The sequence below is a fragment of the Pristiophorus japonicus genome, unplaced genomic scaffold (assembly GCF_044704955.1).
Source record: "Pristiophorus japonicus isolate sPriJap1 unplaced genomic scaffold, sPriJap1.hap1 HAP1_SCAFFOLD_2587, whole genome shotgun sequence".
In the NCBI taxonomy this organism is placed as follows: Eukaryota; Metazoa; Chordata; class Chondrichthyes; family Pristiophoridae; genus Pristiophorus; species Pristiophorus japonicus.
Genome location: NW_027252326.1, coordinates 14,835 through 26,516, shown reverse-complemented (window position 1 = coordinate 26,516; position 11,682 = coordinate 14,835). Strand labels below are relative to the sequence as shown.

The window sequence follows — 11,682 nt, the reverse complement described above, 5'->3', positions numbered from 1 at the left end:
CCACACTCGTTTCTCCCCTCCCACACTCGTTTCTCCCCTCCCACACTCGTTTCTCCCCTCCCACACTCGTTTCTCCCCTCCCACACTCGTTTCTCCCCTCCCACACTCGTTTCTCCCCTCCCACACTCGTTTCTCCCCTCCCACACTCGTTTCTCCCCTCCCACACTCGTTTCTCCCCTCCCACATCGTTTCTCCCCTCCCACACTCGTTTCTCCCCTCCCACACTCGTTTCTCCCCTCCCACACTCGTTTCTCCCCTCCCACACTCGTTTCTCCCCTCCCACACTCGTTTCTCCCCTCCCACACTCGTTTCTCCCCTCCCACACTCGTTTCTCCCCTCCCACACTCGTTTCTCCCCTCCCACACTCGTTTCTCCCCTCCCACACTCGTTTCTCCCCTCCCACACTCGTTTCTCCCCTCCCACACTCGTTTCTCCCCTCCCACACTCGTTTCTCCCCTCCCACACTCGTTTCTCCCCTCCCACACTCGTTCTCCCCTCCCACACTCGTTTCTCCCCTCCCACACTCGTTTCTCCCCTCCCACACTCGTTCCTCCCCTCCCTCGTTCCCCCCCCACGCTCGTTCCTCCCTCCCTCCCTCCCCCCCCCTCCCTCCGTTCCTCCCCTCCCTCCCTCCCTCGTTCCTCCCCTCCCTCCCTCCCTCGTTCCTCCCCTCCCTCCCTCCCTCGTTCCTCCCCTCCCTCCCTCCCTCGTTCCTCCCCTCCCTCCCTCCCTCGTTCCTCCCCTCCCTCCCTCCCTCGTTCCTCCCCTCCCTCCCTCCCTCGTTCCTCCCCTCCCTCCCTCCCTCGTTCCTCCCCTCCCTCCCTCCCTCGTTCCTCCCCTCCCTCCCTCCCTCGTCCTCCCCTCCCTCCCTCCCTCGTTCCTCCCCTCCCTCCCTCCCTCGTTCCTCCCCTCCCTCCCTCCCTCGTTCCTCCCCTCCCTCCCTCCCTCGTTCCTCCCCTCCCTCCCTCCCTCGTTCCTCCCCTCCCATCGTTCCTCCCCTCCCACACTCGTTCCTCCCCTCCCACACTCGTTCCTCCCCTCCCACACTCAGTTCCTCCCCTCCCACACTCGTTCCTCCCCTCCCACACTCGTTTCTCCCCTCCCACACTCGTTTCTCCCCTCCCACACTCGTTTCTCCCCTCCCACACTCGTTTCTCCCCTCCCACACTCGTTTCTCCCCTCCCACACTCGTTTCTCCCCTCCCACACTCGTTTCTCCCCTCCCACACTCGTTTCTCCCCTCCCACACTCGTTTCTCCCCTCCCACACTCGTTTCTCCCCTCCCACACTCGTTTCTCCCCTCCCACACTCGTTTCTCCCCTCCCACACTCGTTTCTCCCCTCCCACACTCGTTTCTCCCCTCCCACACTCGTTTCTCCCCTCCCACACTCGTTTCTCCCCTCCCACACTCGTTTCTCCCCTCCCACACTCGTTTCTCCCCTCCCACACTCGTTTCTCCCCTCCCACACTCGTTTCTCCCCTCCCACACTCGTTTCTCCCCTCCCACACTCGTTTCTCCCCTCCCACACTCGTTTCTCCCCTCCCACACTCGTTTCTCCCCTCCCACACTCGTTTCTCCCCTCCCACACTCGTTTCTCCCCTCCCACACTCGTTTCTCCCCTCCCACACTCGTTTCTCCCCTCCCACACTCGTTTCTCCCCTCCCACACTCGTTCCTCCCCTCCCTCCCCCCCCCCCCACGCTCGTTCCTCCCCTCCCTCCCTCCCCCCCCCCCACGCTCGTTCCTCCCCTCCCTCCCTCCCCCCCCCCCACGCTCGTTCCTCCCCTCCCTCCCCCCCGTACCCCCCCACGCTCGTTCCTCCCCCCCCACGCTCGTTCCTCCCCTCCCTCCCCCCCCCACGCTCGTTCCTCCCCTCCCTCCCCCCCCCACGCTCGTTCCTCCCCTCCCTCCCCCCCCCCACGCTCGTTCCTCCCCTCCCTCCCCCCCCCACGCTCGTTCCTCCCCTCCCTCCCCCCCCCACGCTCGTTCCTCCCCTCCCTCCCCCCCCCACGCTCGTTCCTCCCCTCCCTCCCCCCCCCACGCTCGTTCCTCCCCTCCCTCCCCCCCCACGCTCGTTCCTCCCCTCCCTCCCCCCCCCACGCTCGTTCCTCCCCTCCCTCCCCCCCCCACGCTCGTTCCTCCCCTCCCTCCCCCCCCACGCTCGTTCCTCCCCTCCCTCCCCCCCCACGCTCGTTCCTCCCCTCCCTCGCTCGTTCCTCCCCTCCCTCGCTCGTTCCTCCCCTCCCTCGCTCGTTCCTCCCCTCCCTCGCTCGTTCCTCCCCTCCCTCGCTCGTTCCTCCCCTCCCTCGCTCGTTCCTCCCCTCCCTCGCTCGTTCCTCCCCTCCCTCGCTCGTTCCTCCCCTCCCTCGCTCGTTCCTCCCTCCCTCGCTCGTTCCTCCCCCCCCCACGCTCGTTCCTCCCCTCCCTCCCCCCCCACGCTCGTTCCTCCCCTCCCTCCCCCCCCACGCTCGTTCCTCCCCTCCCTCCCCCCCCACGCTCGTTCCTCCCCTCCCTCCCCCCCCACGCTCGTTCCTCCCCTCCCTCCCTCGTTCCTCCCCTCCCTCCCTCCCTCGTTCCTCCCCTCCCTCCCTCCCTCGTTCCTCCCCTCCCTCCCTCCCTCGTTCCTCCCCTCCCTCCCTCCCTCCCTCGTTCCTCCCCTCCCTCCCTCCCTCCCTCGTTCCTCCCCTCCCTCCCTCCCTCGTTCCTCCCCTCCCTCCCTCCCTCGTTCCTCCCCTCCCTCCCTCCCTCGTTCCTCCCCTCCCTCCCTCCCTCGTTCCTCCCCTCCCTCCCTCCCTCGTTCCTCCCCTCCCTCCCTCCCTCGTTCCTCCCCTCCCTCCCTCCCTCGTTCCTCCCCTCCCTCCCTCCCTCGTTCCTCCCCTCCCTCCCTCCCTCGTTCCTCCCCTCCCTCCCTCCCTCGTTCCTCCCCTCCCTCCCTCCCTCGTTCCTCCCCTCCCTCCCTCCCTCGTTCCTCCCCTCCCTCCCTCCCTCGTTCCTCCCCTCCCTCCCTCCCTCGTTCCTCCCCTCCCTCCCTCCCTCGTTCCTCCCCTCCCTCCCTCCCTCGTTCCCCCCTCCCTCCCTCCCTCCCCGTTCCTCCCCTCCCTCCCTCCCTCGTTCCTCCCCTCCCTCCCACACTCGTTTCTCCCCTCCCACACTCGTTTCTCCCCTCCCACGCTCGTTTCTCCCCTCCCACGCTCGTTTCTCCCCTCCCACGCTCGTTTCTCCCCTCCCACGCTCGTTTCTCCCCTCCCACGCTCGTTTCTCCCCTCCCACGCTCGTTTCTCCCCTCCCACGCTCGTTTCTCCCCTCCCACGCTCGTTTCTCCCCTCCCACGCTCGTTTCTCCCCTCCCACGCTCGTTTCTCCCCTCCCACGCTCGTTTCTCCCCTCCCACGCTCGTTTCTCCCCTCCCACGCTCGTTTCTCCCCTCCCACGCTCGTTTCTCCCCTCCCACGCTCGTTTCTCCCCTCCCACGCTCGTTTCTCCCCTCCCACGCTCGTTTCTCCCCTCCCACGCTCGTTTCTCCCCTCCCACGCTCGTTTCTCCCCTCCCACGCTCGTTCCTCCCCTCCCTCGCTCGTTCCTCCCCCCCCACGCTCGTTCCTCCCCTCCCTCCCTCCCCCCCCACGCTCGTTCCTCCCCTCCCTCCCTCCCCCCCCCACGCTCGTTCCTCCCCTCCCTCCCTCCCCCCCCACGCTCGTTCCTCCCCTCCCTCCCTCCCCCCCCCACGCTCGTTCCTCCCCTCCCTCCCCCCCCCACGCTCGTTCCTCCCCTCCCTCCCCCCCCACGCTCGTTCCTTCCCTCCCTCCCCCCCCACGCTCGTTCCTCCCCTCCCTCCCCTCGTTCCTCCCCTCCCACGCTCGTTCCTCCCCTCCCTCGCTCGTTCCCCCCCCCCCACGCTCGTTCCTCCCCTCCCTCCCTCCCCCCCCCCCACGCTCGTTCCTCCCCTCCCTCCCTCCCCCCCCCACGCTCGTTCCTCCCCTCCCTCCCTCCCCCCCCACGCTCGTTCCTCCCCTCCCTCCCTCCCCCCCCCACGCTCGTTCCTCCCCTCCCTCCCTCCCCCCCCCACGCTCGTTCCTCCCCTCCCTCCCTCCCCCCCCCACGCTCGTTCCTCCCCTCCCTCCCTCCCCCCCCACGCTCGTTCCTCCCCTCCCTCCCTCCCCCCCCCACGCTCGTTCCTCCCCTCCCTCCCTCCCCCCCCCACGCTCGTTCCTCCCCTCCCTCCCTCCCCCCCCACGCTCGTTCCTCCCCTCCCTCCCTCCCCCCCCCACGCTCGTTCCTCCCCTCCCTCCCTCCCCCCCCCACGCTCGTTCCTCCCCTCCCTCCCTCCCCCCCCACGCTCGTTCCTCCCCTCCCTCCCTCCCCCCCCCACGCTCGTTCCTCCCCTCCCTCCCTCCCCCCCCCACGCTCGTTCCTCCCCTCCCTCCCTCCCCCCCCACGCTCGTTCCTCCCCTCCCCTCCCTCCCCCCCCCCCCACGGTCGTTCCTCCCCTCCCTCCCCCCCCCCCACGCTCGTTCCTCCCCTCCCTCCCTCCCCCCCCACGCTCGTTCCTCCCCTCCCTCCCTCCCCCCCCCCCCACGCTCGTTCCTCCCCTCCCTCCCTCCCCCCCCACGCTCGTTCCTCCCCTCCCTCCCTCCCCCCCCACGCTCGTTCCTCCCCTCCCTCCCTCCCCCCCACGCTCGTTCCTCCCCTCCCTCCCTCCCCCCCCACGCTCGTTCCTCCCCTCCCTCCCTCCCCACGCTCGTTCCTCCCCTCCCTCCCTCCCCCCCACGCTCGTTCCTCCCCTCCCTCCCTCCCCCCCCACGCTCGTTCCTCCCCTCCCTCCCTCCCCCCCCACGCTCGTTCCTCCCCTCCCTCCCTCCCCCCCCCACGCTCGTTGCTCCCCTCCCTCCCTCCCCCCCCACGCTCGTTCCTCCCCTCCCTCCCTCCCCCCCCCACGCTCGTTCCTCCCCTCCCTCCCTCCCCCCCCACGCTCGTTCCTCCCCTCCCTCCCTCCCCCCCCCACCGCTCGTTCCTCCCCTCCCTCCCTCCCCCCCCCACGCTCGTTCCTCCCCTCCCTCCCTCCCCCCCCCACGCTCGTTCCTCCCCTCCCTCCCTCCCCCCCCCCACGCTCGTTCCTCCCCTCCCTCCCTCCCCCCCCACGCTCGTTCCTCCCCTCCCTCCCTCCCCCCGCTCGTTTCTTGCCCCCACATACCCTATACCCTCTTTCCCCCCCCCCCCCCCCCCGACACACACACACTTTCCTCTCTCTTTGCCCCCCCCCCCCCTCCCGGTGCACACACTCCCGCCCCGTTCTCCCAGGGGAATCTCTGACCTCCCAGAATGTTCCCCCTCACTGGCCCACGGATCGAGCAGGAAGATTTATTGGGGGGGAAATTCCCGGGCCTGAGGCTGGCCGGGTGCGGCTCCCACGGACTTGGTTTTCTGTAATCCGGCTGGGCGCTGATTGACTCTGGGTTTGTCCCCACAGGTCGGTGGTGCTGCTGCCAATGATCCAGTCTCTGCAGAGGAGCATCCAGTATCACTTCGACACGGTGTCCAAACTGTGAGTGTCCGCACGGGCGCAGCACGGGCAGTGCTCAGTAACCCAGCCATACACAGCCCGTCCCGGGGGCCGAGCCGGGCCCTTGTTCCCCTCACCCAGTACCGGCGTGGAGATTAATAACTGTAAACTGGGCAGGGAATCGCAGGGGAGGGGAGGTGGATGGGCGGCTGAAGACACGGCCAACGAGAGGGATCTTTGGGGTGAGGGTTTGAGACCCAGGAGCAAGGGAGCAAATTCGAGTCAGTGCTGTCGAGGGTGGTGATTGGGTGGTGTGAGGTGGTGATGGTTGGGGGTGGGGGAGGTGGGGTGGTGATGGTTGGGGGGGGAGGGGGAGGTGGGGTGGTGATGGTGCGGGGGGGGGGGTTAGGGAGGATGGTGCGGGGGGGAGGTGGGGAGGGAGGATGGTGGAGGAGAGGAGAGGGGAGGTGGAGGGGAGGGAGGATGGTGGTGGAGGGGAGGGAGGATGATGGAGGGGGGGGTGATAGTGGAGGGGGTGGCGGTGGGGGTGGAGATGGTGTGGGGGTGGGGGTTCAGAGAGCCCCAGGTGTGGAGGGATTTGAATGTGAGGACTAGGATGTTCGAACTGATTTACTGGGCCCAACGAGTTTATAAAAACAGAGAATGCTGGAAATCTCAGCGGGTTAGGCAGCATCTGTGGAGACAAACAGAGTTGGTGTTTCGGGTCGTTAACCCTTCGTCATCGACCCGAAACGTTAACTCTGCTTCTCTCTCTACAAATGTTGCCTGACCCGCTGAGATTTCCAGCATTTTCTCTTATTTCAAATTCCAAAATCCGCAGTATTTTGCTTTTAGAAACATAGAAACATAGAAAATAGGTGCAGGAGTAGGCCATTCGGCCCTTCTAGCCTGCACCGCCATTCAATGAGTTCATGGCTGAACATTCAACTTCAGTACCCCATTCCTGCTTTCTCGCCATACCCCTTCATCCCCCTAGTAGTAAGGACCTCATCTAACTCCTTTTTGAATATATTTAGTGAGTTGGCCTCAACAACTTTCTGTGGTAGAGAATTCCACAGGTTCACCACTCTCTGGGTGAAGAAGTTCCTCCGCATCTCGGTCCTAAATGGCTTACCCCTTATCCTTAGACTCTGACCTCTGGTTCTGGACTTCCCCAACATTGGGAACATTCTTCCTGCATCTAACCTGTCCAAGCCCGTCAGAATTTTAAATGTTTCTATGAGGTCCCCTCTCATTCTTCTGAACTCCAGTGAATACAAGCAGAGTTGATCCAGTCTTTCTTGATAGGTCAGTCCCGCCATCCCGGGAATCAGTCTGGTGAACCTTCGCTGCACTCCCTCAATAGCAAGAATGTCCTTCCTCAAGTTAGGAGACCAAAACTGTACACAATACTCCAGGTGTGGCCTCACCAATGCCCTGTACAACTGTAGCAACACCTCCCTGCCCTTGCTATGAAGGCCAACATGCCATTTGCTTTCTTAACCGCCTGCTGCACCTGCATGCCAACCTTCAATGACTGATGTACCATGACACCCAGGTCTCTTTGCACCTCCCCTTTTCCTAATCTGTCACCATTCAGATAATAGTCTGTCTCTCTGTTTTTACCACCAAAGTGGATAACCTCACATTTATCCACATTATACTTCATCTGCCATGCATTTGCCCACTCACCTAACCTATCCAAGTCGCTCTGCAGCCTCACAGCATCCTCCTCGCAGCTCACACTGCCACCCAACTTAGTGTCATCCGCAAATTTGGAGATACTACATTTAATCCCCTCATCTAAATCATTAATGTACAGTGTAAACAGCTGGGGCCCCAGCACAGAACCTTGCGGTACCCCACTAGTCACTGCCTGCCATTCTGAAAAGTACCCATTTACTCCTACTCTTTGCTTCCTGTCTGACAACCAGTTCTCAATCCATGTCAGTACACTACCCCCAATCCCATGTGCTCTAACTTTGCACATCAATCTCTTGTGTGGGACCTTGTCGAACGCCTTCTGAAAGTCCAAATATACCACATCAACTGGTTCTCCCTTATCCACTCTACTGGAAACATCCTCAAAAAATTCCAGAAGATTTGTCAAGCATGATTTCCCTTTCACAAATCCATGCTGACTTGGACCTATCATGTCACCTCTTTCCAAATGCACTGCTATGACATCCTTAATAATTGATTCCATCATTTTACCCACTACCGATGTCAGGCTGACCGGTCTATAATTCCCTGTTTTCTCTCTCCCTCCTTTTTTAAAAAGTGGGGTTACATTGGCTACCCTCCACTCCATAGGAACTGATCCAGAGTCAATGGAATGTTGGAAAATGACTGTCAACGCATCCACTATTTCCAAGGCCACCTCCTTAAGTACTCTGGGATGCAGTCCATCAGGCCCTGGGGATTTATCGGCCTTCAATCCCATCAATTTCCCCAACACAATTTCCCAGCTAATAAGGATTTCCCTCAGTTCCTCCTCCTTACTAGACCCCCCGACCCCTTTTATAACCGGAAGGTTGTTCGTGTCCTCCTTCGTGAATACCGAACCAAAGTACTTGTTCCATTGGTCCGCCATTTCTTTGTTCCCTGTTATGACTTCCCCTGATTCTGACTGCAGGGGACCTACGTTTGTCTTTACTAACCTTTTTCTCTTTACATAACTATAGAAACTTTTGCAATCCGTCTTAATGTTCCCTGCAAGCTTCTTCTCGTACTCCATTTTCCCTGCCCTAATCAAACCCTTTGTCCTCCTCTGCTGAGTTCTAAATTTCTCCCAGTCCCCAGGTTCGCTGCTATTTCTGGCCAATTTGTATGCCACTTCCTTGACTTTAATACTATCCCTGATTTCCCTTGATAGCCCCGGTTGAGCCACCTTCCCTTTTTTATTTCTATGCCAGACAGGAATGTACAATTGTTGTAGTTCATCCATGCGGTCTCTAAATGTCTGCCATTGCCCATCCACAGTCAACCCCTTAAGTATCATTCGCCAATCCATCCCAGCCAATTCACGCCTCATACCTTCAAAGTTACCCTTCTTTAAATTCTGGACCATGGTCTCTGAATTAACTGTTTCATTCTCCATCCCAATGCAGAATTCCACCATATTATGGTCACTCTTCCCCAAGGGGCCTCGCACAACGAGATTGCTAATTAATCCTCTCTCATTACATAACACCCAGTCTAAGATGGCCTCCCCCCTAGTTGGTTCCTCGACATATTGGTCGAGAAAGCCATCCCTTATGCACTCCAGGAAATCCTCCTCCACCGTATTGCTTCCAGTTTGGTTAGCCCAATCTATGTGCATATTAAAGTCACCCATTATAACTGCTGCACCTTTATTGCATGCACCCCTAATTTCCTGTTTGATGCCCTCCCCAACATCACTACTACTGTTTGGAGGTCTGTACACAACTCCCACTAACGTTTTTTGCCCTTTGGTGTTCTGCAGCTCTACCCATATAGATTCCACATCATCCAAGCTAATGTCCTTCCTAACTATTGCCTTAATCTCCTCCTTAACCAGCAATGCTACCCCACCTCCTTTTCCTTTTATTCTATCCTTCCTGAATGTTGAATACCCCTGGATGTTGAGTTCCCAGCCCTGATCATCCTGGAGCCACGTCTCCGTAATCCCAATCACATCATATTTGTTAACATCTATTTGCACAGTTAATTCATCCACCTTATTGCGGATACTCCTTGCATTAAGACACAAAGCCTTTAGGCTTGTTTTTTTAACACCCTCTGTCCTTTTAGAATTTTGCTGTACAATGGCCCTTTTTGTTCTTTGCCTTGGGTTTCTCTGCCCTCCACTTTTTCTCATCTCCTTTCTGTCTTTTGTTTTTGCCTCCTTTTTGTTTCCCTCTATCTCCCTGCATTGGTTTATAAGAGTTTATAAGAAGAGGTTGTTTGTGGGGGACCGGGGTTTGTGGGGTGTGGTGTGGAGAGGACAGAGGAGTGAGCGTCTTTGTACTGCTGTCCTGTCTGACTGTGGAGAGCTGATGACCAAGCCTGCACCTTTACTCGCTGTATTTTGAAGAAAAACTTTGATTTCTATAGCGCCTTTCACTGCCTGAGGTCATCCCAAAGTGCGTTACAGCCAATGAGGAACTTTGTAGTGTAGTCACTTGTAATGTGGGAAACGCGGCAGCCAATTTGTGCACAGCAAGCTCCCACACACAGCAATGTGATAATGACCAGATCATTTGTTTTAAAACGCTGTTGGCTCGGAGAGCATGACAGCCCTGCTATTCGAAAATAGTGCCGTGGGATCATTGAGAGGGCAGACGAGTTTAATGTCTCTTTCGAAAGACAGCAGCTCTGACAGTGCGGCGCTCCCTCAGTACTGCCCCTCCGACAGTGCGGCACTCCTCCAGTACTGCCCCTCCGACAGTGCAGCTCTCCCTCAGTGCTGCCCCTCCGACAGTGCAGCGCTCCCTCAGTGCTGCCCCTCCGACAGTGCAGCGCTCCCTCAGTGCTGCCCCTCCGACAGTGCAGCGCTCCCTCAGTACTGCCCCTCCGACAGTGCGGCGCTCCCCCAGTACTGCCCCTCCAACAGTGCAGCTCTCCCCCAGTACTGCCCCTCCGACAGTGCGGCGCTCCCCCAGTACTGCCCCTCCGACAGTGCGGTGCTCCCTCAGTACTGCCCCTCCAACAGTGCGGTGCACCCTCAGTACTGCCCCTCCAACAGTGCGGTGCACCCTCAGTACTGCCCCTCCAACAGTGCGGTGCACCCTCAGTACTGCCCCTCCGACAGTGCGGTGCTCCCTCAGTACTGCCCCTCCGACAGTGCGGTGCTCCCTCAGTACTGCCCCTCCGACAGTGCGGTGCACCCTCAGTACTGCCCCTCGGACAGTGCGGCGCTCCCTCAGTGCTGCCCCTCCGACAGTGCGGTGCACCCTCAGTACTGCACTGGGAGTCTCGGGTTGAATTTTGTCTCACGACCTTCTGATCCACGGCTGACACCATCCTGTTACAGCCCCCGGCAGTGATCTCCATCAGAACGTGTTCCCGCCCACTATGACCAGGCGTTGTGATGAGTTGGGGGATTCCTCCTTCTGTGCACTGTGGGGTCCACGTGAGGCTCGGGCCAGTCGCTGTGGCACTGACTGTCACCGATTGCCCGAGCTTCCCCTGTGTTGGGTGCACACGGTTGGCCAATGGGCGAGGCTGAGCTGCCCCCGAACTCGGTACGGGGGGGGGAGGGAGACAGTTGGCCAGTGGGCGAGGCTGAGCTGCCACTCCAATCTCGGTATGGGTGTGTTTAACTGATGCAGCCATTCTTGAATTTGTGCTCCCTAGGTGTGACTGGAACCGGTACAATATGCGATACACGCTCGCGCTGTCCAAACAGCGGGGAATGAAACGGCCCGCGGAGGAAGGGGCCGGGAGCTATGCAGAGTGCGATGATGGCGAGGGGGCCGAGAGCGAACTGATGGAGTCGAGTGATTGAGACCTGCCCGGGAGTCCTCGGAGAGGAGACAGGCTGAGCTGCATGGGTCGGGGGGGGGACATTTAAATGTACCACATTCTCACTCGGAAATCTACAGGATCGGCTGGTGGGGGAAGATCTTTGATCGGGAGTAGGGCGAGCTTTATCTAACCCCATGCTGTACCTGCCCTGGGAGTGTTTGATGGGACAGTGTAGAGGGAGCTTTACTCTGTATCTAACTCCTGGTTTACGATATTCTTTTCTCAGTCTTGACTTCCTTCCTGAAAGAACAAAAGAAATTTCACAGAAAATGCCTCACATATTGGACTGTTCTCTCTCAATGTAAATGATGTATAATAAATTTTTAATATACATGTAGATGTTTTTATTCATAAAATTGTGAAATATTTAATTTTGTGGGATTGGCTCAGTGTTGTGTATCTACGGTCGCAGTGTGTTTGGGGGAAAATTCCATCAGCAGGTGGGGACAAGGGCGGGCCCTCGATCTCTGGGCCTGCTGTATGTGACTCCCCTTTCACACTGAAACAGTGACCAGCCCACGGGGGTTTGTGCAGACTGCCGACCAATTTCGGTTTTAATTACTGAACGAGATGGTCGCTCCCGTCACCAGCCCCCGCCGGCTCCACCCTCCCAGCCCCCGCCGGCTCCACCCTCCCATCCCCCGCCGGACTCCACCCTCCCTCCCTCCCACCCATCCCCCGCCGGCTCCACCCTC

The 11,682-nt window shown here is 60.0% G+C and overlaps 1 long non-coding RNA gene across 1 annotated transcript; it reads left to right on the top strand.

The window, feature by feature from the left end:
• Nucleotides 1-5,288: 5,288 nt before the first annotated feature.
• Nucleotides 5,289-11,320, top strand: LOC139247159 (uncharacterized). The gene is made up of 2 exons (XR_011590834.1): nt 5,289-5,539; nt 10,817-11,320. It is a non-coding gene; the product is annotated as an uncharacterized lncRNA (long non-coding RNA).
• The last annotated feature ends 362 nt before the right edge of the window (nt 11,321-11,682 follow it).